At 38.5% G+C, this 27888-nt stretch overlaps 1 protein-coding gene across 17 annotated transcripts in view; it reads right to left on the bottom strand.

Moving 5' to 3' along the window:
• APBB2 (amyloid beta precursor protein binding family B member 2) overlaps positions 1-27888 on the bottom strand; it is a 394104-nt gene that overhangs the window by 294433 nt on the left and 71783 nt on the right. For all 17 annotated transcript variants that reach the window (XM_004448704.4, XM_012529782.3, XM_004448702.4 and 14 more), the window contains one exon: positions 7943-8098. The gene's annotated coding sequence lies outside the window, so the exon portion shown is untranslated. The remainder of the gene's footprint in view (positions 1-7942; positions 8099-27888) is intronic.

Below are 27888 nucleotides of genomic sequence, written 5' to 3'. Positions count from 1 at the left end.
AAACTTTCTCAGTACCTGTTGCCAGCCCACATTTTACAAGTAATTTGCTTTGTAACAAAGATTCAGCATAAGGAAGAATTGGGACATGCATGTGGCATTCATTATAATGTAAGGCAAGTGTATAAAAATACATTTTTCACTCATTTCACACGTGCACTGTTCACTTCTTTTCATGAACTACTACCTATTCTGTTTTAATCTGCACAGCCTGCTTCCAATGTCAAATGAGTTTAACAAATGATAATACAATTAGAGATCAAGAGTTCTATTCATACCACAAGCTTTAACTGATGACCAAGAATATCATCAGTAAAACCTAACATTTTTTAAAGTTCTATACCACATGGATGAACTTTGAAATCATTATACTAAGTGAAATAAGCCAGACATAAAAGAACAAATGTTGTATGATTCCACTTATAGAACATATGTAGAATAAGCAAAAATCAAGAGGCAGAAGTAGATTAGAGGGAAACAGACTTGGCCCAGTGGTTAGGGCATCCATCTACCACATGGGAGGTCTGCAGTTCAAACCCCAGGCCTCCTTGTCCCATGTGGAGCTGACCCATGCACAGATGCTGATGCACGCAAGGAGTGCCGTGCCACGCAGGAGTGTCCCCCGCGTAGGGGAACTCCACGTGCAAGGAGTGCACCCCGTAAGGAGAGCTGCCCAGCGTGAAAGAAAGTGCAGCCTGCCTAAGAATGGTGTCGCCCACATGGAGAGGTGACACAAGATGACGCAACAAAAAAGAGGAACAGATTCCTGTGCCACTGACAACAACAGAAGCAGACAAAGAAACAAGACGTAGCAAATAGAGAACAGACAACCGGGGTGGGGGTGGGGGTGGGGGGAGAGAAATAAATAAATCTTTAAAAAAAAAAAGTAGATTAGAGGTTACCATGGACTGGGTGGGGGATGGCAAGTATGAAAAGTTATTGCTTGGGGAGTGGATGTAGCTCAGGCATTTGGGAGCCTACCTTCCATATGGGAGGTCCCAGGTTCAGTTTCCCATGCCTCCTAAAGAAGACAAATAACTAGCAGACATTGAAGCAAAACAACAACAACAAAAGACAATGAGTGAAAAACAAACAAACAAACAAAAACAATGAGCAAGACAACAAGCAGATAGCAAGCAAAAACAAAAACAAGAAGGGAACAGATGTGACTCAAGCAGTTGGGCACCTGCCTCCCACATGGGAGGTCCAGGTTTGGCTCCCAGTGACTTCTAAAAAAGAAACAGACAGACAACAAGCAGACAGTGAACAAAAACAACAAGCAAACAGATAAGGGAGCCATGGATGGGGGGCAGTTATTGCCTAATGGGTACATAGTTTCTGCTTCAGGTGATGAAAAAGTTTTGATAATGGATGGTATAGATGGTGCCACAATATTGTAAATGTAATTAATACCACTGAATTGTAAACTTAAAATGGTTATGACAAACTTTATGTTATGTAAGTTACACAAATAAAAAAGAAAACAAAACTTGCTGACAACATAACAAAAAATGCAAGAGTAAAGTGGTTTGATTAAAAATATATATATATAGGGTAGTCACATGAAACTCCAAAATTCCTGCTTCTCTTGAAATATTGGAAGATCAAGCTATACAGGACCCTCATTCCTGAAGAGCAGAATTAGGGAAGCTGAGTAGCAGATGTCCTCTTTTTTCCCTTTTTAGGTCAGTTCACTGGTTCAGTTTTCTGCTAGGTCACTGTAGGCATCTGAGTTTGCCATCTCCATATCAGACACTGGTTACCTTGCATTTTTAAATAATTGGTTTCTTTAAGAACTCAGAATATACTGAATATATTCTGAGTAATAAATATTTTGAAATATACTGAAAATATACTGAAAGATAATAGTTTTTCTCATTCATGGTATCAAGTGGCAATGGTACTGTTTTGGACTTTTCTACATTATAAACATATCCAATCACATGCATACAAACATACACATATACATATATATGTGTGTGTATATACACACAATCATATGCATTTTGGAAACTATCTCCTTAATCTCCCTAATAGCATAGATAATTGCTAATACCTTGAAATATGGAGGCCTAATTCCTGGCATGACTACATGTAAGAGGGCCAGGGAGCAGAAGTCATGAAGAAAGAAACAGTAGGTATATTAGTCAGCCAAAGGGGTGCTGATGCAAAATACCAGAAACTGGTTGGTTTTTATAAGGGTATTTATTTGGGGTAGGAGCTTACAGATACCAGGCCATGAAGCATAAGTTAGTTCCCTCACCAAAGTCTGTATTTTCACATGTTGGAGCAAAATGGCTGTCAACATCTGCGAGGGTTCAGGCTTCCTCGGTTCCTCTCTTCCTGGGGCTGGCTTCTCTTCCCTCTGTGAGCTTACTTCCTGGGGCTCCAGCTTAAGGCTTCAGTATCAAACTCCAACATCAAAACTCCAACATCAAAAACCCTCAGCTCTGTCCTTTTTCATGCCTTTTATCTGCGAGGCCCCACCCATCAACAGGTGGGTACTCAACGCCTTATTGACACAAGAGGTTCAGTTGATTAAGTAATCAAGTAAACCTCTGAATCCAATATAATCTCATATGCCCAGAGGAAAGGACCAGTTTACAAACATAATGCAATATTTCTTTTTGGAATTCATCGATAATATCAAACTGCTACATACACATACAGGGGAAACTGTATGTGTGCATTCAGAGGAGAGAGTGGATATGGGATCTCTGTAATGTTTGCTCAATTTCTCTGTAAACCTAAAACTGCTTTAATAATTAAAATCTGTTAATTAACAACAAAGAAAAGTACAAAAAAAAGTAAGAAATGGAGACAAAGACAAGGCAAAATATCACAGATTCTGATGAGCTGCTTAACAAGCCCTTTCAGGAAAAAAGAAATTCCAAAATTCTTTTAAAACTAGAAAAATTATGTGGCTTGTTAATTTTAATGAAAATCAAGAATTATCTTGAAAAATGGATAGATTAGGAGTGTCACAGTGGGTTTATTCTCCAGACAACCATCTCCTACATTCTAAAGAAAAATTGTGTTCATATTCAATTATTAAATTTCAGCACTTAAAACTATGACCAAAGGAAGTTTAAGTGACACCATAGAGAAAATGATTACAACAGTTTCAGACATGCCTATCAAGAGCTGAAGAGTTAAGCACTTACTGCTACTGAAATAGTTTAGAAGATATCTTCTCCTTTGACCTATGACCCTTATTTATCAAAGGGTTTTAATTAAAAGTAAAATCTGAATACAGAAATCAAAAGATACTTAAAAGTTACACTGGCTTTATCTGTGCATCAGTCATTACTTCAAGTCCAAACAGCCAGGACTTCCTTAGCAAACAGCTTCCTGATTAGCAACCAGATTCTGGAGACTTCCAGGGTTCACACCAGGCATGTCTGAAAAGTAAATACAGTTCAGACCAAAGCTCATATTTAAAGCAAACAAACTAAGCCTAAAGGGTCACTCTTCAGACACACTTCAGCAAAACAGGATTCTTTGCCCTTCAAATCACATTTGGGGAACATTCGTCTTTTTCCTTCTGTTTCTCAATGCAGTGTTTTAACTAATAAGCTATCAGGAGAAACTTCGGTGGCTTAGGACATACTTTATCATTTCTCCCACAGAAATTACCTACTTGCTATGCATGTCCAGGATAAGGAAGGTCAAGATGTGAACATCAGAAAAGGGGGAAAAAAAAAAGCAAAGTTTTTGAAGACATTAACTAGGGTTTTGTAAATTACATTAAAACATAAGAGCAAAATGGTCCCTGATCACAATGCCCACTTAACCCTTGATGACATACTTTTTTAAAAAAGGAAAGAAAATAAATAAATGAACACGGTTTAAAAATTCAGATATTATAGAAAAGAAAAAGAAAAGCTTTCCAGTATATTAATAGTTATATATCTTTTCAAGAAAAAAAAAATTTATGCTGGCTTTTTTTTAAAATTTATACAAAAGGGCATGAAATTCACATGATTTTGCAAAATGTGTTTTCATTTAATATACATACATATCTACTCTATTCTTTATAAACATACTATAATATAACTTACACAAATATCAAGGCATAGTTTTAAGTGAATATATTCATGAAATTACTGGCTAGGTGAACTTGTTTTGAAATATATTGCCAAATTGCTCTCCAATTGTGTCTACTTTCAAGATAATTTAATCTCCAAGAGTACTCCATTTTCTGCATTTTAAGTATCACAACTGACCAAATTTGTCTCAAACAGCATCACAGAACTGTGACAACCAACCCATGAAAGACCAAGTGAAACTCTTTAAGGCAACATAAACTATGAGTCTAACTAAGAAACATCTTGCAGCAAAGATGGAGGGTGGCAAGCACAGCTTTGTATAGGGTTCTGTGCAACATACCTTTTACTTTGTGTCTATATTCTTCACCTAAGAGACAGAGATATCTCTGGGGAATTCACAAGTTGATGAGTGAAGTGCATGGCTGGGCCACATTTTTGGCTGTAAAACCTAGGAAAACTCAAACACATTTTTCTACCTTTAAGAGTCTGATCAGCTCTTTTACTCAGGTTAAAACTCCCATTCATTGACAATCTCCTACTCATTTATCAAAAATAACAAATTGCCATCTTCTCAATTTAATACTTTCAGATTAAACCCTCTCTCCTTGGAAATCTCAGAGTATGCTAGTCACAGGTTACTTTATTGGCCTAGGACAAAGATACAGAGAGAGAGAGAGTTTACTGTAAGTCAAGCAATTTATAGGCAGTGCTTTCATTTATTTAGATATACAACTGAGTCAGAGAAAAAAGAATCTGGATTCAAGTTTAAATCAGTAGCTGTGGAACTTTTGACAAAATCTGTTGACTTCTCTGATTCTGGGCTTTTTTTATCTGTTCAAAAGCGATAACACTTGTGTCTCATAGGAGTGTTCTATCAAATGAAGTTACCCACATCAAAAGCCCAAAAATTGCTTAAGTGCTTAGTTACTGACACGCTCAATAAAATGTTGTCTCTCCCCAGAAGGACTTGTTTCTAGCTGTCTCCGCAAGGGAAATTTTATTCTATTCCTTTACAGCACCTTCCAGATAGCACACAGTTAACAAGTTTGGCTTGAATTTAACAGAATTGTACTGACCTAAGGAAAATTTATTCAACATCTCTTACCATTCATAAGTTAAAGAACAGTGGTCATTTTAAATCTTATCATAAGGGCCTAAAGTGATTGAAAAAAAAACCAAAACGGACTTTTTATTTCTGAGATAGTTCTTTGGTAAAATTGTTAATTACCCTTTTACTTTCTTAGGCACTCTTACACTTAACCAGTTATCATAACAGAGCACAGCACAAACAAATCATTTGCAACCATAAGAATGTTATAGAAAATCATCTATCTGTATGAAACCAAGCAAGGAAGAGTTACTAAGATTCTAAAATTTATCCTCAAAAGGTCTCAGCTGCATGTTGATTACAGTAAAAAATATTTTCATTCTTAAAAAGGATATACTAGCAAATTCCACAGTGCAATTTTCTAATGCTTGCTAAACTGATGTTGATATTTATTTCTTTTTATAAATTACTGTGTTTGGATACTGTATATGTAAAAAAGAGCCAACAGATTATTTCTGATTATGAATGAAGCTGATGATGAATATTCACCTGGTCAGATAATAAAAATTGATTTGCAAATTTCTAAAGTACTGAACTGTCTTTGTGCTGTGACTATAGATCTTATTTGGGCAGTATGATCAAATTAAATGTTTTATTCATTATAGGTCACTATGGAACTGAGAAACTACACTGCTTACTCAAATATCAGTAATTATGTTAAAATAAATATCAATTGACAATATGTCACTCAAGTTTGGTATCCTTGAAGGCTTTTAAATGAAACCTAATATGCCATAGATGATTTAACATAAAAAATAAAAAAGACAAGAAAAAATCAAAACATGTAATATTCTAGGCATTATTATTTTATCATAAACATCTTCATTACAGATGACATAAAAATGTGGTGTCTGCTCATGAAAGCACATTCCCGGCACTCTTTTTTAGTCTAGGTTGATTTTTTTTTTACTGAGTTGATCTGATTTTGCTTCATCTGCAACCAAAGGATTATAAATAGACCAGAGCCTTCACATACTGAACTGTACCACAGGTCAAACTCCAATGATTCAATCTTTCTTGAACCCTTAACTTTGTCAGCAAAAGGCTCTTTTCAAAGAAAAGGGTAGTTAAGAGGTTATACTAACCAAGCCATATTTTGTTCTGATTCTCAAAGAAAAAACAAGACCAAGAGGACCAAATCCTCTTAGACCATTATACTAAGGCTCCTCAAGGGTCATTCGGAGAATAGGTCCATTTTTAAAAGGGCACCAAACAAAGAGATATTTAAAGAAGAGTGATTTGATTAAAACATTTGTAATACCCACTTCCAGGGTCCTAAAGATATAAATGAAGGTTTACCTGTAGGTTTTTTTTTTTTTTTTTTTAGGTACCAGGGCTGGGGGTTGAATCCAGGACCTTGGGTGTGGGAAGCCAGTACTCAACCACTGAACTACACTGGCTCCCGGCTTTTTCTTTTAAATGAACAATAAAAAGAATAATTCATTTTGCTCTATGGATGCACTTTTATGAAGTGACATTATTACCAAAGGGCTGCCAGGGAAAGCAAAAGGGGCAGGTAACAAACATCTCCGTTCCTACCCACCTCGTCTATCCAGGTTGAAATGAGATTAAAAAGAAAGTGCAGGAAGCAGATGAGCCCTCCTGGCGCACTGAGCCCTCCGGAACTGGGAGGCACGGCTTGACCCACTAATGGAACCTAGACAAAACATGTTCTAAATCTAATAGTGTGATTTTACTACTAGATTAAAGCCTAGTAGCTAAAGTCAGCTGTTAGCCTAAATGCCAGAGAGGAGAAATATCTGAATTGTATCAACACCAAATTTATGTATTTCACAGATAAAAAGTAAAATTCATGCCCCAAACAAAAGTATAACTTTACTAGAAAACAGAGAAACTAGTCAACTAGAATCCGAACATTACAATAAATAAATTACTGACATTTTTAATTTTCCTTTTCAATCTTTAGGCATCCCTAACATTTACAAAAACAAACAACAAGCAAAAACAAACAGAAAAAAACAACTCAGGGAAGGCAATGTGGCTCAGTGGTTGAGTGCCAGCTTCCCACATATGAGCTTCAGGATTCAATCCCCAGCCCCTAGTACCTCAAAAAAAAATTTTTTTAAGTGTTATTTTCTACCTTACTGCTACATGTGAGCTTCTGCATGCTTATTCGCCAGGTCCAAATGCTACTTTGCATTTATTTATACTCCTATTATTTTCAGGACATTTCTTTTCCCCTGTCCTATAATGAATAATTCTTAGTATCAAATGCACCTACTGCAAAAATGGCATGTACTGTAGGTTTTTTTTTTAGAAGAGATAAGAGTAAAAGAATATCTTGCCAAGCAAACCAAGGGTGCACAGTCAGGCGTACCCCAAGAGAAACAGCAGGTCTCTATGACCCAGCCTTCACAGCTAAAAACAGAAAGGAAGGCAAGTATTTGAATGCAACTCACCACCAGTACAAGCCCATGAGCCCAGACTCTGTTTTCTCCCCAAAATAAAGCCAAGATCACTGAGGTTGTTACAGGGTCTCTGGTTGAGGCATTTTATACACTTGTGCTGAAGCTCTTTCTCTACTCTCTGAGAGGAGAGAGGAGGTTGAGAGGGAGGATGGGGAGAAGAGGAAGAAGGAAGGGAAGGAAAAGAAAACAATATGCTATGCAAAAAGGTTATAGCTGCCATTGATAAGACATTAGGAATTGCTCCAACAACTGGAATCATTGGTGGGGGCTGCTTCAAAGACACTTCATAAAATTAATACAACTGCTTTTTCCGATACAACCCAACCTACTTTATCCAGCCTGTTTTAACTTATACCGACCTGATTTTGCTTAGGTTATCGTCTGTCTCTGGTTTTCACAGGAGCTTTCTTTTATGGATTTTCCATCCAGCAAATATTTCTGTTCCCCGGCTGGGCAGATCCAACCACAGCATGCTTGGCCGCGGACCTCAGCAGCTCACACACAGCAGCTCCAACCTGGAGGGCAAAGGCCAGAAGCCATTGTAAGGAGTCAGGTTCACAAACATTCTCTCTCAAGGGTTTATATTTGGCATAATAACCCCAAACATCTTCCAAATGTTTAAAATCATTCATGAACAGAGACACCAGTGTATAGGGAACCCTAAAGACAAGTTTGGGCTTTTCTGAGGGGAAGAGTGAAATACTGTACCATTATTCAAAAGGTTTGACCAAACGATTATGCCCTGTTTGTGGAAAATTGAAGGCAGATGTTTTAATTAACCGCGGAAAACACAAGCTACAACTGAAATTTCATGAAAACACTGATCTGCCCTGCGGAAAACCACAGGAATGTTCTGGCAGTGTACAGTCTGAATTCTTGGGACACAGAGGGCTGGAACCATTACCCTTAGGAACTTGAACAGAGAATTAATTTGCTCAATATGTTTTTTAAAAGTAAAATGAAACCCAGATTTAATCTCAATCAAATATAAAAACATTTCAGGACTTCAAAGGGCACCACCAGATGACACAGAAGGAAGGCCTTAAAAAAATTCTAATGTGGTTCAGAGTTTAGAATCATGTGAGGGGAGTACCAGAAAATTTTGTAGGCTAAATAATCCAAAGGGGAAACTAATAATCTTTCCTTTCCTAAAAGAGGAAATGGTAAACAAAACCAATATTCAACAAGTGAATCATTAATACTACCAAATGTATAATATATTCAGGCAAAAGGAGTCTGAACTATCCTGTTACTTGCCAAATGCATGGCCTGGCCCACACTAGCTACCACACTTCTACTTCGTGAATCAAGGCTTCCAGAAAATAGGGTTAAAACAGCTTATGCTTACAGATGTTGTAGCATGCAATTCTGTCACAGAAAACTCAAATGAAAGAATCTTATAAAAGCAATCAGCAAACAAATCAAGAAGTCTCTATTTGTTAATTAACTAATAGTCATATATCATCCATATATATATATATATTCTGAACGTTGAAAGCCTATTCAAGAGACAACAGTACAACTGTTATTTTCAGAAACTAGGTCCACGATTCTATTTCTGTAAGTTTATACAGACCCCAAAGTGTGCCAAGCATAATATTACATTAACTCGATCTTCATTTGAAACTTCAGTCTCAAAAATCATCTCAAAAGGAACACAGCAGGAAAAAAAAAGCAAGATGTCAACTTACATATATGGATACTTTGATCCCAATTTTGTTCTGGAAAATTAGCGCATAAAATGGAAAAAAGCACCAAGATGTGAAGAAGAGCTGTTTCTGAGTCACAAAATTAGAAGTGATTTGTATTTTCTTAATATTTTCCAAATTTTCTACAATTAATACGTATTGCCTATAGATTTAGTAGAATTTACTTTTTTTTAAGTAAAGTTTTTTTAAGAGCACAGGAACACAAATAAAAAATGGGATATCAATACTGTATTAAACTGATCCCTGGGTTGGCTCTTATCTAAACAAGAGCTAATAGTTTAAGAAATATGTGCTTACCTGAACTTATTCATTCTTAACTTATAACTTCAAAACCCAAATATCCAATAACACCTCCAGGGCTCAACAGCACTTCCCTAGAAATAAGAAATGTTGATTTTTTCATTCGGCAAACTTGCCACAAAGAGGGAAGGAGAAGACTGCATAGTGATTTCCCTCCTTCCTGCATCCTTTAGAATTACAGCCTTTTCTAAACTCCACTAACAATCACTAGCCATGCCACGCAATTACTGCTGAATTAAAAGACTACCTCCTGGGGAGTGGATGTGGCTCAAAGAGTTGAGCGCCTGCTTCCCACATGGGAGGTCCTGGGTTCAGTTTCTGATGCCTCCTGAAAACATAAAAATAAACAACAAGCAAAACAAATGAAAAAACCAACTCAGGGAAGCTGCTGTGGCTCAGTGGTTGAGTGACAGCTTCCCACACACGAGGTCCTAGGTTCAACCTGGTTCAATCCCTGGCCTCCAGTACCTAAAAAAAAAAACAAAAAAAACTGCCTCCTGGTGTTACTTAACAGGTACTCAGGAACATGGCCCTAATGTTTGGCATGCCTCTGGACTCTGAAACACAAAATACAATGGTGGGTTTTAACATTGGAGGATGTGGCAATCCACCACTCCAAGAGCCCAACACTGTTTATAAATGAAGTCACTGATGCCCAGAGAGGTAAAATGTCTTTCCCGGGGCTGCACAGCCAGCAGAGCAGAAATGGAAGTTCAAGATCATATGCCCCCATGTGGCAGTGTGAGATTATTTATGAATTCCAAAATGAGAGATTTTGTCTGTAAACTGGTCTGTTCCTCTGGGCATGATACCGTCTCATTATATTAGATTCAGCTGAGATGGCTTTGATTACATTAGGCTAAGATTGGGGCTTTGCTTTGACCACGTCATTAGGGTGACTCAGTCTGAGTCCCGCCGCCTTTGTAGGCTATATAAACAGACACTCAACCAAGGAGACACACAGAAGTAGATACACTGGAGAACACAGAAAAGAGAACTTAGTTTTGATGCTGGAGCCCCAGGAAGAGATAACTTACCTGACAGTTTGCAGCTGAAGAAAACAGAGCAGCTGAGCCCTATACCAGCTGGGCCCTCAGAGCCTTAAGTCAGAAGGAAGGCTGAACCGTCACAGATCTCTCCCGCCATCTTGCTTCAACACATGGCAACAGACTTTGGTGAGAAAAGCCCAACCTTGAGTTGGACTCTTTAGGGCCTTATAACCATAAGCTTCTATCCCAAATAAATGCCCTTTATAAAAGCCAACAGATGTCTGGTACTTTCCATCAGTACCCCTTTGGTTGACTAAAACACCCCACCTTGACCAAGTGTACTTTTTGCCACTGTGACATATCAACATGCACTCTTTGAAATAAAGGTTTGCATGAATCACATGCATGTATTAAATTCATATCAGCAAAACCAGAACAAGATGGAAATTTGTTCTACCAAAACTGAAATTCATGCAGGCAAAAAGTGAAGACTCAACACCAGACTAAATAAAAAGGACGTGGTTCTGCCCAGAACATGCTCATGCTAAAGTGAAAAAGCAAGGCTCGCACAGTATACTCCAGCAGCAGGTGTCCTGAACAAAAACCACGCATCGCACCAAAAGCTTTCTGGACTAGTATTTGCCAGCTGATAAGACACAGTCCTAACGTTCAAAGCAGGAAAAAAGATCAAACTATACCTGCTTCAAGCCACCTGCAAGAGACAAGAGAAATGGATGCTCATCCTTGTGCTAGGAATAAGTGGTGATTTATGGCATCAAGTCTTGGCTTCTCCCATCCCAAATGACTCAAGTCTTAAGGGAGAGAACTCAGTGGTTTCAAAATTTTAGAATAAAAGGGCAGAGAGAGGGAGACACTTCAGGGCTCCATCACCCCACAGAGGCTTTGAACAACCAACAAGAACACCTTTCTCAAAGTTTCAGAAAACATTTAAAGGAGTAGAGCAACAGGGCAAAAGCCAAATCAAGAAGTCTACCTAAGTGTCAGGACTTCCTGGCACCCTGGCTGCCCCTCCTCACCCTTCATCAGGCCTGAGCAACCAGTGCAGATCCCTCACCCTGGTTCTAGAGGGAGGAGATTAACCCTCGTTCACATACTGGGAACACATGCATCTGGCCTGGCTCTCCAGTGGTGACCTGAGGGACTTGCCATCCCACTTTGCCCTGTGTGAAGGCAGCTCACCAAGCTCTCCTACAGAACAGAGACAGTGAGGTCGTGCTAGTTGGGACAATGGATTGCTGTCTGTGGGACACACAGTGCAGTGTCCCCGACTGTGAGGAAACTACTTCCTTGTGAAGAAAGGACATTTGCATCCATGGAAATGGTGCAATTTCTAGGGCTACAAATTCATGCCCAAAACAAGAGTCATGCAGAGAAAGGGCCAGAGAGGCCCCATGTTCTGACCTCTAGCTATTCTCCAAACTCATTATATGGATAAGTCCTGAAGTCCTACATCCCAGACACTAGCACAAGTCAATCTGCAAGGACTGGGAAAGGTGTTTGTTGTTCTTAGCTCCTAGCATTCAAAGAAAGCACTGTCATAAGACTAGCTGGCTATAAGCTTAAAGAACAAATGCCCCAGAGTCTAAACTCCTGTGATAACATGCTAATATATCAAAATGCCCAGATTTCAACAAAAGATTACAAAACATACTAAGAAACAGGAAGCAATAGCCCAGGCAAAGGAGAAGATTAAAGCATTAGAAACCATCCATGAGAAGAATCAGACCTGGGATATTCCAGACAAAGTCTTTAAAGCAGGGGTTCTTAACCTTTTTTGTTCCACAGACCCCTTTGCCAGTCAGGGGAAAACCATGGACCCCTTACTAAGTCCACACTACACTGTGTATTATTTAGTAAATATATCACACCCATACCAACATGTCCCCACAAGAATGTTTTTTTGAATTTCAATTCAAGCTCATAGACCCTGTTAAGAACCCCTGCTTTAAAGGAATGGTCTGAATATGCTCAAAGAGCTAAAGGAAAATACAAAGAGCTAAAGGAAATCAGGAAAGTAACAGATGAAAACAAACAGAATATCAATACAGAGATGGAAATTATGAAAAGGAAGCAAAAAGAGCTGAAGACCACAATAACCAAAATTAAAAATTCCCCAGAGGGGTTCAATAACAGATTGGAGCTGTCAGAAGAAAGAGAGAACTTCAAGACAACTGAAATCATTCAATCTGAGAATCAGAAAGAAGAATAAAAAACAGAGTCTGAGAAATCTGTGGGACACCATCAAGTGTACCAATATACACACTGTGGGAATATCCAAGATGTTCAACAAATTCCAAACAGGATTAAGCCAAATAGACCCATGCTGCAGCATGTTATAATCAAACTAAGTCAAAAGCTAAAGGTAGAGAATACTGAAGTCTACAAGAGAAAAGCAACACATTACATACAAAGGAGCCTGAATAAGACTGAATGCAGATTTCTTATCAGAAACCATGGAGGCAAGAAAGCAGTGGGATGACACATTCAAAATGACGGATGGATGGATGGATGGATGGATGGATGGATGGATGGATGGATGGATGATAGACTGACCGCAAAGATGGCAAAATGTTAAAATTGGTGGATCTGGGTACCAACTGGGTGATGATGAATGAATTCTCTGTATGGGGTTTCTATGATTTTTGTAACTATCCTATACATTTGAAAGTATTTCACAATAAAAAGTTTTTTAAATGGCATATATATAAAGTTCAGAAGGTTAAGAATCAACCATCGCTAAGTGCTAAAATTTAATAAATTAAAAACTTTCTATGTTTGACACAAGCTCAGAGAGTGAGATTTTTCTCTTCTCTTCATAATTCTTTCTTTTAAATATGTGCTTACCTCTATTACTTCATTTCTCTCTAAAGTATCCATGTCACCCCATCAGAAACCTAAGACTAACGAACCAATGTGAACAGCCTGAAAAGCAAGGGGAGAGAAGGGGACAGATGGCAAAGACAAACTCAGAGAAGCTCACTGAAAGGCCTTTATTGAGCTTGCTTCATGTCACCCTTTTCCTTACTGCAAGGCAAGACAACAAAGGCTCGAACTGTGAAACTGCAAATAAAGAGCCCACATTGTAGGACGATGTGATCTCATTTTGTAACAGCCTGCAACAAAACAATGGCTCTGTCCTGCCTCATCTGAGGAGCTAGAATATAAAGAAAATGCATTTCTTCCACCAAAAACTGCTCTTAAAATCCTCACCATGTATTTTATGACCAGATGCTGGTGGTGTGAACATGATATCAGCAGTTTATTCTATGCTTCAGTTCTAATACTAAAAGTTACTGTCCGCAGCTGGCAAAAGAAATTGGATTCTTGTTGATATTTCACAATGAAATATTTTGGGAATTTTTCAAGGAATACTTCAAAGTCATTTGTAAAATAACAAGAGTAGTTTAAATTTCGCAATCAGGTAGAAGGGACTCTGACCTACTAATCACAAATTGGATAAAATCTCACTGAAGTGAGCAAATTATAAAAGGAGACTAAAGAGAAATCAGATTAATAGATTCTGAAATCCATCTTTCTTACTTGGAACTTGGCTGTGCGTTGTGTGGGTCGCTGACATCAGTAATGGCTTTGACAAAGTGTTCAGTCAGAATTTGCCACTATTTGAGAATCTGAACGTTTGACTAGCATTTTTTCCCCCTATTCTAATGTCACAGGGAAGGTTTCTCCTACCTGAGCGTGATATTGGAATTATCATCAGAAACAATTCAACACTGCTGAACTGTCTCTCTCAAAATGATCAGGCAGACAAGGAAAGAATTTGTTGGAGAACGTCTCTCACAGCACTGGAAAGTTTATTTTTAAAACTTCAGATTCACGATATTGAAAAATTTACATCTTAAGATGTTTAAAAGAAGAGAGGATAAATTGTTTGAAATCATGAGGTTAGTCTGAAAAAAAATGTTTTCCCAAAAAATTCTATCATCCGTCACAGGCAACCGAAAAAGCACCCTTATGAACAACCCAAACTGGAACCCAAAAGTTTGTCGCCAACAATGAAGATAATACAGCAATTTGGAAAAGGCTTTACACAGTAACTTCTGTTATCTCCACAAGGAGGGGAGGGAGATTTTAAGTTTATTATTGCTTTACAGGCCATTCTAGAAATAAGGAATGTAGAAACCAACAAAATGAGGTTGTGGTCCCAACTCTGCTATTTCTGACCCAAGTTCTCTGGGAAAACCACTTTGAGCTCTTTAATCTTTGTTCCATCATCTGTAAAACTGGAATGATATACTGTCAACCAACCTCATGCAATTGTCAAGCCAATTAAACCAAATGTGGACGTATTAGAGAGACTGTAGGGGTTATGAGAAGATGGCATAAGAATAGCTAGGCAGGACTCAAATCTCTCACAAAGACAATGGAGGGTGGGCAAAAAGCTGTCTGAGGGATCTGCTTTGACGCTCTGAACAGGAGAGTACTGCGTACCCCCAGGAGGGTAAGGGACAGAGAGATGAAAAAGGCCATAGCGAAAACCAAGGGTTGCTATTGCTAACACTCATGGCTGGGAATCAGCATCCATCTGCCACCCTCAAGGCAAAGAGCTTAGATAAAACCTGTGGCTGGCTCATTGCAGCCAACTGAGAAGGGAACAGACATCTTCCTCCCTGGGAAAAGGGTGCAGTGGAAGGCAGAGAGGGGTTGCTCTTCAGTGAATTTGGCTAGCAGAGCCCACTTTGAATCTCGGCTCTGGCCAGATCAGAAACATTGGCGAGTGGAGGGGTCAAAGAAACACCTCCATAGAAAGGTTTGCTGATGAGCACCATCTTCTGGCCACCTGGGAAACTGCAAGGAGAAAAACTTTTCGGTCTGTCTTGTCAAAAACCCCTGGGAGAGGATCTGTGCCCCATTAGTGACTCCCTGTTCCTATTTTGATAACTTAAGCAGGACAATTTTATTTTATATTATTTTTAGGAGGTATTGGGGGTTGAACTGTGGACCACATATGTGTGAAGCAGGTGCTCAACCACTGAGCTACATTCATTCCACATCCTGGGCAATTTTAAAGACTTTGAATAAGTTGAACCAAGAATCAAAGAAGAGCGGTGAAACAAAACCACTAGGCAAGAGAGAGAAACTGACTGTCAGAGTAAACTCACCAACATATTCAGAAGCCTAGATATCAGCAAAAAAATGACAAGCCATATTAAGAAAGAGGAAGCTATATCCCCACCAAAGGAATAAACCAAAAATCCTGACAAGACACAAGATTCGAGACAACTAATCAATGATACTCATACAAATCTCCTAAATAAATTCAAGGAGTTGAAAGAAAATATGACTAAAGAGGTAAAAGGATATTAAGAAGACACTAGGTGAACATAAAGAATAATTTGAAAGTCTGCAAAGGAAAGTAACAGACTTATCATAATGAAAGACATAATGGATAAGAGTAAAACTACATTAGAGGCATGTAATAGCAGATTTGAATTGACTGAAGGCAGAAGTAGGGAAATCAAGGATAAAACATGTGAACTTCACAAAGCAGGAGAACAGAAAGGGAAAAGAATGGAAAAAAATGGAACAGTTTCAGGGAATTGAATGATAACGTGAAACACACAAGCATGTGCATTAACACTGTCCCAGAAGAAGAGAGTGGAAAAAGGCAGAAAGAACATTTGAGGAAACAATGACCAAAAACTTCTCAATCCTTATGAAAGACATAAATATCAATATCCAAGAAAGACAACGCACCCCAAACAGAATAAATCCGAATAGTACTCCTAGACACCTACCATTTAGAATGACAAATACCAGAGATAGAGGATTCTGAAAGCAACAGTAGAAAAGCAAAGCATCACATACAAGGAAACCTCAATAAGACTAAGTGCCACTCTCTCATGAGAAACTACGGAGGGCAAGAAGAAAGTGGTATGAAGTAATTAAAGTACTGAAAGAGAAAAATTGCTAGCCAAGAATTTTTATACAGCAGAACTGTCCTTCACAAGTGACAGGGAAAGTTTAAAGTCTTCTCAGACAAACCAAAACTGAGAGTATGTTAACAAAAGACCAAATTTATAAGAGATACTAAAGGGAGTGCTACAGCATGAAAGGAAAAACTAAAAGAGACTTGGAGAAGAGTATATATAGAAATGAAGATTATTAAGAAGGGTAACTTAAAGAGTAAAAAGACAGAATAGTTAGATGTGACAATGTAAAGCCAAAGGATAAAACTGACAAAGTAAATAATAACACTGAACATTAATGGACTGAATTCCTCAATCAAAAGACATAGAATAGATTAAAAAATATTAGCCACCTCTATGCTGTCTACAAGAGACTTCCCTCAGATGTAAGGACACAACCAGGTTGAAAGTGAAAGGTTGGAAAAAGATATTCCATGCAAATAGTAAACAGAAAAGATCTGGAATAGCAATACTAATATCAGACAAAATACATTTTAAATGCAAAACTGTTTTAAGAGATGAAGAACATCATTACATATTAATTAAAGGGGTCAATACACCAAGAAGAAATAACTATAATAAATATTTATGCATCTAACCTGCATGCCCCAAAAGATACATGAGGCACACGCTGGCAAAACTGAAAGGAGAAATAGACATCTCCATTGTAAATAGGAGAGACTTCAATACACCACTCTCAGCATTGGAAAGAACATCTGGACAGGGAAGAAATAAGGAAATAGAGAGCTTGAATAATACGATAAATGAACTAGACCTAACACATTTTAGAGCATCACACCCCAAAACAGCAGGATATATATTCTTTTCAAGTGTTCATGGATCCTTCTCCAGGATAGACCAATATCTTAGGTCACAAGACAGGTCTCAATAAGGTAAAAAGAGAGAAAGTATACAAACTACTTTCACTGATCATAATGGAAACTATAAAGCACTATGTATTCATTCAATAACTATTTACTAAGAAACTGCAATGTGCCAGATACTGCACTGTGGATATAGCCATGAATGAGAGAGACTTAGTCCCTACCCACAAGGACCTAACCTAAAGAGCTTTGTGTTGGAGGCAGCCTCTACTCTGGCAGATATACCAGAGAAATATCAGGAGTGCTTACCTTCATAACAAGCCTCTAAGGAAGTTCATCAGTGTGGCTTTTAGTGTCAGTTGTTTGTTAGCTCATTTGTTAGTATGTATTTCCTGAACACTCACTGTGCTAAGCGCTATTCAAAAAGCTCAGGATTTAGGTATTGTATTCGTCTGCCAAACAGATGCCATTGCGAAGTACCAGCAATCTGTTGGCTTTTATAAAGTGTACTTATTTGGGGTAAAACTCACAGTTAGTTAAAAGACCCTAAAGAGTCCAACTCAAGGTTGCTTTCTCACCAAAGTCAGCTGCCACATGTTGAAGAAAAGATGGCTGCTGATCTCTACCTGGTCTCTCCTTCCCGGCTTCCTTTCTCTCTTGGTATAGGGCTTGTGTCTTTCCTGGCTTTCTGTATCAGCTGCAAACTATCAGGAGAACAGCTCATATTTCCCCAGGGCCACAGTAGAAAACTCCTTGAGTGACTGTCCATTTATATCAGCCCACCAAGGGGGTGGGGACTCACCTGAGTCACGCCCTACTGATGTGGTTAAATCGAAAGCCCTAAATAGATTTTATCAAGTAAATTTAAATCCTCTGAATTTAACAAAAAGATATCACACCCAGAGGAATAGAATAGGTTGCAAACATAATCTTTCTCTTTTGGGGGTTCATAAATAATCTCAAACTGCCACAGCAATGAACAAAGTCCCTGCCCTAGTGGAGTGAACATTTCAGTCATTTCTTTATTCATTTCAATGTAAAATGCATATACTAAACCAAGCAGCACTTTTGCTTCTGCTACAATACCATGATTTTTCTAACTTAAATAACCACATGCAAAAGTTAACAGGAATATTCTAATTGCTCTAAATATAATAAACATTTTGTTTCATATTTTAATCTCTAGGACACAATTTATAATATACCAAATAACAGCCACTATATGAAAGACAGTCTTGACTTAGGTTTGAGGGATTACAATTTGTTGTGTGTTTTGGCATGAAGTAGAACACTCCCCCCCCTTCCACATCTTTTTTCCCTCCAAGGGAAAAAGGAACATATGCTGGACTCCATCCAATAAAAACCCCAGTTTAAACAAGGGGAATATCAGTTATTTTAGAAGCATTTCCCACACTCATTATTTAAAGGGGTAAAAAAAAAAAAAGTTGTATTATTTATTTTAGAAACTAAACTCGAGTTCACTTTTAACATGCCAAATGTCTGCTTTAGCCAGATTTCTAAAAAACAATGTTTTGTTTTAAACAAGAAAAAGAAGTCCTGTGAAATAGGCTGTCCAGGACATAGTCGACCCTGCTGTTCAAAAATTCAATACAGGACTGGGGAGAGGAAGAAGGAAAGGAGGGAAAGACAAAGAGCCAGGGAGACGTGGAAGATAATATAACGCTCTAGGATCAATAACCTGACAACTCACACACAGAACTTAGATACAAAGAGTAGCTATTCAAAGTATTGTAAAATAGGAAGAAAGTCAATATCCAGGTAAAATTTACCATAATGCTACTCAACTCCATTCAGAGCAAGGGCTCCCAAACCTGGAGTTCCTATGAAAAATACAAAATCTAAAGCCCAGGTATTCTGACTTAGTAGGTCTGGATTCGTGCCTGGAAATCTATAGTTTCTAACTATCCCTAAATGGCTCATGTACAGCCCTGGTTGGGAACCACAGATTTACTGTATTTCCTTGATGAAAGAAAATTCCAGAATATTTTTAATAGTAATTATAGGTAAGTTTTTCTTTAATGCTTTCCATTAATTCTCACATTGATTCTGAGGTAGAACTATTATTATGCCTCTTTTTAAAACCCCCTTTTTAAATGTTTTGTTTATTTTTAATTAGAGAAGTTATAGGTTTACAGAAAAATCATACAGAAAATACAAAGTTCCACACTCCCCACACCCCTGTTTTCCCTACTATTAACATTCTGCATTAGTGTGGTGCCTTTGTTACAATTGATGAAACAATATTATTAAAATTATACTATTATCTACAGTCCATAGTTTACACTAGGGTTCAGATCTGGTGAACTTTAGTAAGCTAACAGTCTCCTTTCTGCTCTCTATTCTAAGGATGTCACATGCCTACTCAATAATATATCACAGGTTTTAAGGTTTTTAATGCAGTACTCAATTTCCAAAATTCAACAGTGAATACTGAAACTTAAGAGGGTATTATGATATTCCATATTAATTCTCATCTAATTATAGCACTGAAGAAGTATTTGGTCAGGTCTGCAAAGTTATTTTAATTATCTTACAACTTATGATCACTGAAAGGTATGGTTTTTCATCAAAATTTCTTTCTCTTTTGGAACTCTGAAGCAATCTCATTCAACTGCACTTTCATGCTTTTCATCTCCCCGTTTCTAGGTTGTATTCTATTTAATTCTTCAAGTCACTTTTTTTTAACTTATTAATTCCCTCTTCAGTTATGTCTAATCTAATTTATTGAGTTTTTTACGTTAACAGGTACATTTTTTCTTTAGGTTTTGCTTTGTTTTCAAATCTGCCTGGCTGATTTTTATCATCTCATGCTATTTGCACCTATTTATGATTATATATTTTCTTAAAATATTTCAAATATAGTTTTTTGAAATTTGTATCAGAGAATCCTAATACCTGAGGTCCTCAGGGCTCTAAATCTTTATGGCCTTTTATTTGTTCTGCTGTTCTAATTTCTGGTGATCCCTTTTCAAGTGGGACTGGAGGTCTTTGCTTCTGAGTTCTTTGCTCTTCATCAGAAGAACCCTAGGTTGGAAACCTGGAATCCTGTCCAGGATTTACATTTGCTAGAGTCCAAGGCCATGGGGCCTTATGTACCTGGGGCCACTTAGCTCCTTTTATAGGTCCTAGTGTAACGAAGGCTCCTCTACCTTGCCACTTAATTGAAGGCTTAAGTCTCCAAGGACAGTGCTGATATTTGCCCTGATATTTTATATTTGCCTCCCAGCAAAGCTCCTACCTTACCCTTGGATGGTTGGTCGGTCTAATTGAAAAGGAAGATTGAAGATACCTTTAAATTCCATAAGCCTAGAAGTACATTTTAAAGTGTTTTACCCAAAATACAGTTCATTTTTAGCAAGAAGTGTATTAAAGTATCCGGTCTACCATACTGCTAGAAACTTAAGTCCTGAATGAATCATCTCCCTCCAAAACCTACTTTGTTCCATATTTTGCCAGGTGGCACCATTCATTCTCACCCCAAATGTGGAACCCAATACTAAATGTACCCCAATAGATGCTTACTGTACTACACATACGCAACTTGGCACTAAGTCCACTTTTTGCTTGATCCAAAATGGATTTGCATTTATGTTTCTGATCCAATTGGCATCAAATAGCACAATTTTAATCATCAAGGCCAAATTAAGAAATCTAAATGAGACGGAATTAAAACTAAACCATGCATTCCTGCCTATTAAAGATGCTTAATAGGAAGGAAGGTTCAAATATAGGCAAGTTGAAGAAGAACTGAATTTCACACAGATCTGAAAGTAACTGGCACTTTAGCTGTCAGAATTATAATCACATTTTCAAGGAGAGATTTAATTGCAGTAAAAAGAATTAGCTGTCACATTAAATTAATGTTAATTTGAATTTTATTGGTTTTATAGTTTTGTTTGAATTTACTCTATAAATTTGTCATTTTTATGGTTACATAGGTGCTTGAAGCATAAGGAGTTTATACCTAGTTTTATGTTCAGGCACATTTAAGCTAATTCATAATAAAAGTATTTATGAAAAACTTTTCCTTTAAATAAAGAAGTCCGTAAATCACTTAAATTTTAGGAACACTGTTTATATATATATGATTTGCTACCTTTGATATGTTCATCAATCTCTCCATAAATGAATACAGAGAAATGGAACATGACAGCAAAAGCAAGAAATCATTTGCTAAATTCCAATTTCTACCGAATTCTCCTGTTGTTTGAATTAGGTCAGTAGTGATGAGATTTTTTTATGGCAGCACACCTTGTTTCTTCTCCCTAACAGAGGTGGTTTCTAATATTTAAGCTGACGAGAAACCCTACTCTGCCCATGACCTATCATTTACTCACTCTGAACCAGACAACAACAGTACAACAAAGAAAATGTGTCAAACGAAGAAGAGTCCTTGCTTAAGAAAGTCCATTTCCTGGATATGATTCAATAACTACGATTTTTTTTTTAATGCAGCATTGTTTTTCTGAGTAAGTACAAGAAACTCCCAATCATTCTTTGAATCCTATATTCTTAATCTTTATGACCTCTATTTCCTCCAATCTCCAGATATTTCATTTTAAAAGCATCACTGCCAATATAAAACATACTTGCCCATGTATTTCTCTTCCCATCAAATCCAGGTCAATCAGAACTGGAGGGAAGGTCATTGCACATCCATGCAATCTATTACTGGACAGACAGCACACAGAGGCCCAGTACATTTAAAAGGCTTGCCTGTGGTCACACAGCTAATTTGCAGGGACTAAAACCCTGGTCTGACTCAGTTTTCCCACCAATCCAATTCTCTGACCCTTCTGAATCATTTCAAATCACAAGTAGGTTGAACGAGGATTTAAAATTAATGAATTTGGTTATCATTAACATTGGTTAATGATTTGAGTATAACCATAATCTTAGGAAAGTTTTTCAAATTCGGAAACCCAACGCCAGGATTCTAGTTTTTTAAATTAGAGAACATCAAAAACTCAGGGAAAAAAGTGAGATTACCTTTTTTTTAATCAAAAAGAGAAAAAGAACATTCTACTTAGAGTTTTAAAATAACACAATAACCACATGAACTATTTCAGCAACTCTCAAATTCAGATTCTGGATTGGGGCACAAGAATATGCATTTTTAACAAGCACCTCAAATGAGAATAGAGCAGTCTAAGGATCACTTGATGCAAAATACTGATCTACTCCATTTTTTAATATTACAAAAATTTAGGTACCATTTCTACCTAGGCAAATAAGAAAAGGAAAAGGATAGGAAAGAAAGAAGTAAGAAAGAATCCAAAAGTACCCAAAAGACAGAACTAGACAAAGACAGACATGGTGTTACCCTTCAAGCATGTGGAAAAATGGACTTCTATGGAATAACATTCCTAAACTCTGACCTAATAAGGCATGCTGAAAGCTGCTGCCAAAAATTTTTAAAAGAACTCAAAGCAGAAATGGAGCTATGACCCAAAGAACAGGTAGAATCAACTCACAGGTGAGTACAAGGTTTGGCAAATGTCAGACCCTCAAGAAACATTTAATTAAAAAACAACTTCAGCTCTAGCTAGAACTCTATTTAACATATTATAATTAATATGATCACATCTTATTTTCCCTCCTGTGTTTGTTCCTCAGGGCATCTATACTGCCTAAATTGGAAATGGAACCATAGTACTATCACAATAACACTTGTTGGAAAGTTCATCCTATATTTTAGGAATTCATAAATTGATGAATATGACTTTAGTAATTCTTTTCAGACTTTTTCAAAGAAATCTGAACTTTTAAAATTACATGCATTATCCGCCTTAAACCAAATAATATTGGCGAAGAAAAACTTCTCCTAGAAAGCAAGGGTGAGAAAGCAAGGGTAGGGAACAGGGAAGGAATAAGAATTAATTCAGGAAAAAATCATGACTGAAGAAGTCTGAAATTAAATACAGTTACAAATGGTTACTTCATGGTCCAGATACTTAATGTGTCATTTTTTAACAAAAGGGAGGGAAATCCCCAAAGGATTTGTTCAAAAGGAAATTATCAGATCTCCTGAGTATACAGGACAAATACCCTGTGCCCTATGTATCAATTACCACTCCAGGTTCATTCGCTCATTCATTCATTCATTCATTCATTCATTCATTCATTCCTTTGTACTTACTTTATGTCAGGACAACATTTAGCAGTGCTCTATTATATTTTAGTTTAAAGAAAATCCTCATGCTAGGAAAGAAAACTTCTATTTGCAAAAAAATTAGTGTCAGGGAACAGATGTAGCTCAAGTGGCTAAGCACCTGCTTCCCATGTACGCGGTCCCAGGTTCAATCCTTGTACCTCCTAAAAACAAACAAACAAACAAAATACTCTCATTGGGGAGCAAATGTAGCTCAAGTGATTAAGCACAAGCTTCCCATGTACGAGGTCCTGGGTTCAATCCCTGGTACCATCGGGGAAAAAAAAAAGGGTCTACTGTAAAGCAAAGTAGACAGTTTTCTTTCATAGAGAGGGGACAAAGTAACGTGAAAAGTACATGGCTCTGGAGACTGAGAGAAATGGGTTCAAATCTTGGTTGTGTCACTTATTATCTGCGTGACCTTAGGACTCATCTTTTTACCTTCTGGGTCTGTTTCCTCCTCTATCAATCATAATATCCTCTACCTCCGGATAAAGGGGGATTCGAGATGCTGTGTCATCTAGGACCAAAAACATGCCCAGCACAGCAAGTGGCCATTTTTATTACCATTCCACACCTGCTGCATTTGCCTGAGGGCTCTAAAATTTTCTGGTTTGGGCAGGTGAGTCAAAAACAAGTATTCCCCAGACTATTTTACACTCTCCAGGCTACAAAGAACTTCAGCATTAAAGCCCTTCTCAAACGACCATCTAATATCAGGCCGTTAAAGCAGCGTGGAGACAGACCCTTGGGAGCTCTGTCCTCCTCTCTCCCGAGTACAAGTACAGATAAAATGAAAGCCATTCATCTCAGGCTTTTTCAAAGGACCATCTACCCTCAAAGAGTGCTTACTACATTATTTTAGCTGTAGTGCATGGAACCAAAGAAATGGCCCCCGATTTTTCACCCTTGGAACAAGCCAATTCCAGATACTAGGTGGAAGAGCAAATGTGAGAGGCCAGGACTGTAAATTTGTTCCACCACCACTCCCACCCTACCTGCCAACACACACAACTGCTCAGATGCAGGAATCCTCTTGAAATCTGAACCTGGGCAAGATATGCTGAGAAACAAGGAGTAGGAACTATAGTGTCCATGGAAAAAGAAGCGACAGTCTTAGATAAGCACCACAGACCCCGAAGCCCATTTCTAAGGAAATCTATCTGTAATTAAGAGAAGAGGCTACCACAGGGGACAGGGCATTCAATGACTCTAGAACCAGACCACCTGCATTCAAACCTGCTGTACCCCATCCCAGCTGTGTGACCTGGACACCTCATACAGAAAGGGGATAGTAAAGGCACCTAACTCAACGCTAGGGCTGATGTGAGGATTGAATGAGTTAACATATATACAAAAGTACTTGAGTTAGAATTATTATTACTATGAAATCATTACCCTCAATTCTTGTTAATGAGACAGAGGTGACGAGATTACATATACTCTTTTCTCAGAAAAGCACTACTGGATCTCTAAGAGGCTACACTCAATCTAAAGTTATATAAATTGAAACTAATTTTAAATACACTAGGAAGTGGTTTGTTAAAAACAGTGGCTCTAAGCCAGGGTAGCATCAGGAATACTTGGGAAGCTTTTCTAAAAGGTACATGCCTGGGCAGCTAGTCTAGTTTGGAACCCAGAACATGTATTTTGACAAAGCAATCTCACTCTAACGGTGAGAAATACTAGCTGCAAGCAAGTCCCAACTCTACAAGGCCAGCCTTTCCTGGCAGTGGGGAGGTAGTTCAGGGGGTTTAAAGGGCCCACAAAAATACCTCTGCAGCCTATTTGCTGCTGCCCAAAATTCCTCTAGCAAGCACCTTCCATTCCACAAATCAGAAATACATTTTAACCTGGAACCAGAACTAGCATTGGTCTGAGTATCTATAACATGCCAGGCCCTTTAGATTGTTATATTTCCTTTTCCTTAAGACCACCTCATGGCACAGTTGCTCCAATGAGGAAACCGAGGACCACAGCTGAGATTCCAACCTAGATGCTTCTGCCCACTGCACCACACTGCCTACTGGTCCATCACCTGTTCTCAGGAACCCTAGACATGGTTGTAAATGTAGGACAATGAAAATGGACTGAGGGAGGCGCTTCACGTCCTCCACCACACCCCTTGGTCCTTTCATTGGATTATACTGAACTAGGAATAGAGATAAAATTAAAAGATGCAGGAAAGAGTCCTTCACTTGCTCCTTGGCTCCACCCAAGTCTCAAACTCACCAAGTCTTAATGCTGTATCTGTAACAGAAATGTATTAGCCTTAAGCAGCTTTATTTTTTTAATAAGGGAAAAGAAGAAATAGCCAGATAAAAATGGAGAAAATGACCCAATCTACCTCAAAACAGTTACTTTACCGTGAGGCTCAAATAAGATCACAACAATCATGGTATATTAGCTAAGATTTACTAAACATAATCAGTGCCAAGAATACATCATCTCATGGTAACCCACAGAGATGGGTATTTTCATTCCCATTTTTCAGATGAGAAAACTGAAGTGGAAAGAGGCAAAATTAGCTTGGCCAAAGACCCACAGCTTGTGATTAGAAACTTAAACCCAGCTTTCAACTCTTAAGCCCTGTATGCTCTCTACTGTCTTTTAAAAAATTACTGCATAATATGTCAAGTCTCATGGAGATAGTGTTTCTTCCCCCTTATTATATATATCTCCAGTGAGCTGTGATGTGGCCTCGAAGCTGCAGAAAAAGCAAAAGGATGTGGATAATCTATTAACTGGAGTCTCATCCATGCAATAAATAAGAGAAGCTCATAAACCTATTTTCAGGTTAGTGAACAGACAGTAAATAGAATCATCCAAAGAAAATAAGGCAATCTAGAAATAACATTAAGGAGGAAAGCAACAGGCTTACGAGCAAAATAAACAACTCACAGGATGCACCTTCGTGAAGAAACAATGCTACTAGGAAACTTCCAAGGATGACAAGCAGGGACAGGGAGGTGACTCAGACAACTGTCAGGCCATGATGCAGGCCCACAGTGGGCCTCACAGGTGCTGCCGGCCAGGACAAGGAGGACAAGGGCCTGAGATCACCAGGCTTTAGGGAGGAAATGATGGAAGCCCGGCTGCTTAAGCGATTAGTCAGAGTGCTTGGGAATACACATATACTCCCATTTCCCCTCCCTGCAAATGCCTAAATTTTACCAGCCAACCTTCGCAACAAAGGGGATTTTTTTCTTTTAGTATTAGATAGCCCAGAGGGGATTTTTCTCTAGTTAGTGATCAGAACGCCCAAGGAAGCTGAATACTGCAGCAGGAATGAAGAGCAGTTGGGAAGACCCTGCCTGGAGCTGTGGCTCCAGGAGGAATGCCTGGCTCTGATGCCTCCAGCAAATCCCTCGGCAACTCAAGAGCCTCAGCGTCTTCAAGTGGGCAGGACAGGACCGGATGACCTCCAAGAGGCTGTGCTTCTGGTCACTAGCTCCCTCCCCTGACTCCCCAGGCCTCCCTGGCCTGCGGGTGAACCCCCCAATGGGCTGATGGGAGGGAGGAAGGAAGAAACTGAGGGCAACAAATATGCTTAAACCTCCCAACACTAGTAGAGCCAACGAAAAGTTACCTACCATTTATGAGCCATTACTGTTACTTGGAGTAGTAAACACTGTTCAAAGCGCGGTGGCGCAGGCGCTCATTTCACCCTCTCAACAACCGTAACAAGGGTTAGGGGCCTTGTCCAGGTGACGCAGCTTGGAGGGGCTGGGCTCTGACCCAGCATCCAGCTCTTAATCGCCACACACGCAGCGCGAATGCTGGGGAAAAGACAACTCGCCTAATTATGATCTCAGGCGTCTTTGGTTTTGGCTGAAATTATCGCAACTCAAACTGACAACACGTATTACAGATTGCTGCAGGGTTCCCGGGGGGAAATGAGGTGACGTGATGTGGCAAATACACTGCTAGAGTGAAACCATGACTCTCAGAGACCTGCTCCTTGATTCTCGAGTATTTCTCCCTGAGCCCAGGCTCCAAGTCTCTCTCAATAATAGAACAGTACTCCAGGCTACCACTGACAATCAGACCCCACCCAGCCAACTCCTGTTTAATTCAGGAGCGGCTGGGGGACCCAGAAATGTAGAATGAAGTGGCTGCAAGTCCTATAGTTACAGAGAGAGCCAGGGTTAGAATCCAACGCTCCAAGTCCACTTTAATGCTCTTTCAATTCTTTAACAGTAAGACCCATATCTTATCCCTTTATTTTATTCTACTTTTAATCTTTTATTATAGAAACTTCCAAACACATACAGAAGTAGAAAGAATAGTGTAATGACCTTCTATACACCAACACTCAGCTTCGACTCACGGCCAGTCTTGTTTGATCTCCACATGCGCCCAC

This window comes from Dasypus novemcinctus, chromosome 1 (genome assembly GCF_030445035.2).
Source record: "Dasypus novemcinctus isolate mDasNov1 chromosome 1, mDasNov1.1.hap2, whole genome shotgun sequence".
In the NCBI taxonomy this organism is placed as follows: Eukaryota; Metazoa; Chordata; class Mammalia; order Cingulata; family Dasypodidae; genus Dasypus; species Dasypus novemcinctus.
Note: the sequence above shows the minus strand (reverse complement) of the source record. Positions and strands in the feature narration are given on the sequence as shown.